General features: G+C 41.0%; 1 non-coding gene across 1 annotated transcript; it reads right to left on the minus strand.

The window, feature by feature from the left end:
• Positions 1 to 797: 797 nt before the first annotated feature.
• Positions 798 to 904, minus strand: LOC126015148 (U6 spliceosomal RNA). The gene has a single exon (XR_007498041.1). It is a non-coding gene; the product is annotated as a U6 spliceosomal RNA (small nuclear RNA).
• Between the last annotated feature and the right edge of the window lie 3823 nt (positions 905 to 4727).

Here is a 4727-nt window from a genome sequence, read left to right on the forward strand (position 1 = left end):
TAGACCTGCATTTTAGTTCTGCAGTGCTTTAAGGATTGGATACTGTTCAATGTGCTTCTCAAATAATTTTATACAGAGTATGTGTTTTTTGTTATATTGGATTTTACAACTAGCTAAAACATTAATTTTTCCTAGAAATGATCCTGAGCTAAACAGACCATGTTCATAGAAATGAACATATCAGATACCTTAGAAAACTTTGGAAGAAACTTCCTTCATGCTTCCAAGTCAGGGGTCTTTCCTTCAGCCCTGGATTCTTAGGATTACATCTTAAACATAGAAACTTTTTCTAGGAGATTGGATGCTTCTCATAAAAATCTTGGCTCTTGGGGCTGGAGAAATAGCATGGAGGTAAGGGGTTTGCCTTTCATGCAGAAGGTCATTGGTTCGAATCCCAGCATTCCATATGGTCCCCCCGAGCCTGCCAGGAGCCATTTCTGAGCATAGAGCCAGTAGTAACCCTGAGTGCTGCCGGGTATGGACCCCCCCCCCCAAAAAAAAAAACTTGGCTCTTACTGATGTACATTTTCTACCTTCTCCATATAGAAACTGCAACTTCTGACAGTGCTTGTGACTAGCATGTTTTCTGCCCCAGGCATAAACAGGGTATAAACTGCCCTCACACCCATTTTGCCTTCATTTCCATTCATACTTTCGAAACTTTGACTCCATCTCCATTTGGTTCAGAGATTGAACCCTGTGGTCTTGTATCTCAGGGAAAATAAGACTTTGCCTTTGGTCCTGGTTTGGGTGTTCCAGACAGCTGCTTGTCAGGATCTGTATGTAATTTTTTTTTTTTAAATATGAAACGCTTCACGAATTTGCGTGTCATCCTTGCGCAGAGGCCATGCTAATCTTCTCTGCATCGTTCCAATTTTAGTATATGTGCTGCCGAAGCGAGCACACTGTGTGTAATTTTTACCTATCTGAGGCTCTGGGTAGGTTTGACAGGAGTTTCATCACTTTTTAATTTTTATCTCTCTTGTCACACAGCAAACAAGCAAACAAAATCCCAAAACAAACAAAAACCAATAGAATTTAGTCAGACGGAAGAACTTGTTACATTAACATTGCAGGGTCCAAGTAGGACTGAAAGTTCAGGAATCTGGAATGTTAAGCTCTGCCTCATAATATTGCAACTGATGTTACCATGACTGAGCCTGGCATCTAATCTACTTCCTGGCTAAATGTAAGATATTCAAAGGAAACTTGCTCTATAAAAACGCTTTCTCAGTGCTGCTGCTTTGGAGAATTGTACAAAGAATTATTTTCTCCTAACCCTCGTGACCATTTTATAAGATTGGTTTTTCCCCACTTGTAGAGTTGGGAGCATAGTTAGGTGGCTTGCTTAAGGTTCAGAACAAAAGGTGTGGCAGGTATTTGGTTCTGAGGCCACTGAAAAGGCAACACTCTCACAAGCAGCCTCTGGGCAAAAACACACCACAAGAAGCAATAGCTGCAGTCTGTGACTGGCTAGCACACAGCCAAACACTGATATTTATTTGTGACATCAGCACCCAGTGATCATCCAAGTGCAGGCAAGTGATTGAAAATATCGTACAGGTGGGGGCCGGAGAGATAGCATGGAGGTAAGGCGTTTGCCTTTCATGCAGAAGGTCATCGGTTCGAATCCCGGCATCCCATATGGTCCCCCCCGTGCCTGCCAGGAGCAATTTCTGAGCATGGAGCCAGGAATAACCCCTGAGCACTGCAGGGTGTGACCCAAAAATCACAAAAAAAAAAAAAAAAAAAAAAAGAAAAAGAAAAAGAAAATATCGTACAGGGCAAGTTGCTTCCCATCAGGCCCTTTCTTAGTGTAAATTTGATACTTTGTGATGTAGGCATTACTAGACTTTCCATTACAGATACAAAATTATAATAAGCAAATTCAATTACAATAAGAAAATTCATATTCTCTTCCTCTCTCACTTATGTTTTGGGAGAGAATTCATATTACTTGGCATATGTAGAAACCAGCTAAATTTGTTTTTAAAAAGGATGGAGCATATCTTTATACCAAATTACACAGATTTTTAAAATCTTTTTCAGCTAAAAGAATGAAAATCATTTGCTTACTACTCCCACCCTTTTTGGATGGTCCTTTCCCCTGGTCAGCTTGGTCTGTACTTGTGGTCTGGAAAAGAAAACAGGGGCCCAGATTGAGTTTGCACAAAAATGGCCTGACTCAAAGCTCTGTGAGCCAAAAATTCTTCCTGGAAGGCAGCCCCTGGAATTACCCACAGAAGTGCTCTCTGGTTTATTTGTCCAGTTTCTACTAAACATGCTTAGAAAGGAGAAATATAACCCTGAATATTCTCTCTCTCTTTCCCTCCCACTTTCCCTCCCTCTCTGTGCTCTCTGGTTTATTTGTCCAGTTTCTACTAAACATGCTTAGAAAGGAGAAATATAACCCTGAATATTCTCTCTCTCTTTCCCTCCCACTTTCCCTCCCTCTCCTTACTTCATCCCTCCTTTCTTCCCTCTCCTCCTCTTTTTCTCTCCCTCCCTCCTTCCCACCCCCTTCTCTCTTGTCCACTACAGTCTATTATTACCAATCATAACATCCAGGCTGCTTTCAGGAAATATCACAGAAGTGAAAGGAAATTTCACTTTATTGACTATTTACTTTATTTATTCATTTATTTTGCAGTGCTCAGGGATCACTTCAGGTGAGACTCAGGGAACCATATGGGATATGTAGGATAGAGCCCAAGTTGGCTGCATACAAGACAATTGCCCTACCTACTGTGTGATTGCTCTAGTATAATCCTCAGTGCCCCTTTATTCAGTTTAAAAAATGTGTCTGATTCAAATTGGAAATTATATATCAAGGTATAAATGACTTATACATTGTATGGCTTTGCTTCTTTAGTCTTCATTGTTAAATATCATTTCTGCTTGTTAATATTATTTATAGATACATATTTAGAAATTAAAAAGCACAGCTTTGGGGTAATATCTTAAGGACTTAAGGAAATGTAGAATCCTTTTTATAGTTGGGAAAGTCAGCGGTGTGTGACAATTTGCCAAAAATGTTCTTAAGTAAAATTACCTGAAAATAATTGTCTGGATAAGTATGTTAATTATTGATTAATTATTGCTTTAATATGACGAACTTTCAAAATGCATTGTCACCTTTGTAAACTTCCCAGAATAGCATCAATCTCTTGACTTCTTAAGGATAATGCTCTATTGACTATACTTTTCCTATTATACTATTGACTATACTTTTCCTAAAGGAAATATCCAAGAACAGAGAGTGATCAATAACTTAAATTGTGCTCCAAAGAAGAAATAAACTTATTGAAGTAACTTAAGGTTAACAGCACGTCAACATCCTTTTGGAACTGAAACATTTAAATATTAAATCGGAATTAAAATGTTATGGGGGGGAGTTAGTATGTTGTAGATATGTGTATTGTAAACTAAAATAAACCTGCACCATACTCTAAAATGAGATTTGATGTTTTCTATGCAAAAGTGTTTTATTTTTGGCATATCACTTGTTAAAATTTTAATTTGATAGCTTGTTAATTTCAAGGTATGTAAATTATACCTCGATTTTTAAAAATCCTCAGAAGTTTCAAAGTCAGCAAAGATTTGGAAAGTGTGAGAAATTGTCACAATTTTTCTAGAGACTTTGAGAACTTAAAGTATCCGAGATAGGTCAGAACAACCTTTTTTAGGAAAGGTTTAAAAGTGAAGAACATCTTAATTACTATAGAGACAGCTGAGTTAATAGCAGTGCCCTTGATCAGCTGCGAGAATATGCCCAGAGGAAAAGTGAGGCCAGTCCAGGAAAACCCTACAACTTTCCTATAAATCTACAACTACTTGAAAAAAAATTAAAAGCTAGTTATCTGCGAAAACATAAATTGAAATATGGAAATCCATGATCTCTTTCAAACAAGGATAAATTAGCCTGAAGGTGCAAGCGCTTGTTGTTTGTTGTTTATTTTTGGTTACTGGGCACTAACTGTGAGTCAAATCCCGAAGACTCAGGGTTTCTTTCCCATGATCAAACCCTGAAAATTGTCACATAGTTGTTAAATTTTATTTTTAAAGCTAGACTAGTATTACAAAGACTTTCCACATACAGATATCCGCGGACCGAGCAGTCCAATTTTCATTTCCCAGCGAGCGTGTAAACCCTCCGTGTAGCTCCTGCCTCTTTGCTCACCTGGGATTTTGCACAAATTCTTCCTGCGGGTACAGGGCAAGTTTTCTGCTCGGCCGGGTGCTTTCTCGCAGGTGTGTACACAGAAGTGCGCTAAGAAACCCCACGACGCCACTCTTCTCCGTTTTCAACAGGTCCTGGAACCACGTCCACAGTCACATCAGCAAATCCTGGCCAGCGGTTCCAGCACTCTCCTTCCCGGGACCCTGAGGATCCCGCGCAGGGCGGCTAGGAAATCTCGGGGCATCCCCCATGGACGGGACGCGGGGCGCATTTGAGGTTCGCAGGACGCGGCGAAACCCATCCCTTCTGTCCTCGGCAGTTTGGGGGGCTAAGCTGGCGGAGAGGCCCTAACCCGCAGCCCCGCATTTGTGACGTGACCATCCACCCGCGTTCGGACTGCGCCCCGTTACCTCTGCGGGACAAGGCAACGCTTGGAAGCGGAGGCGAAACGCATTTTGCAAACGCCTGGAGAGCGCTGCAGGGAAGCTGGGAACCCCTGCGTGGAAGTCGGGTGCACCCTCTGGCCACATCCGACCACCCTCACGCG

The sequence above is a fragment of the Suncus etruscus genome, chromosome 7, assembly GCF_024139225.1.
Source record: "Suncus etruscus isolate mSunEtr1 chromosome 7, mSunEtr1.pri.cur, whole genome shotgun sequence".
Taxonomy (NCBI): domain Eukaryota; kingdom Metazoa; phylum Chordata; class Mammalia; order Eulipotyphla; family Soricidae; genus Suncus; species Suncus etruscus.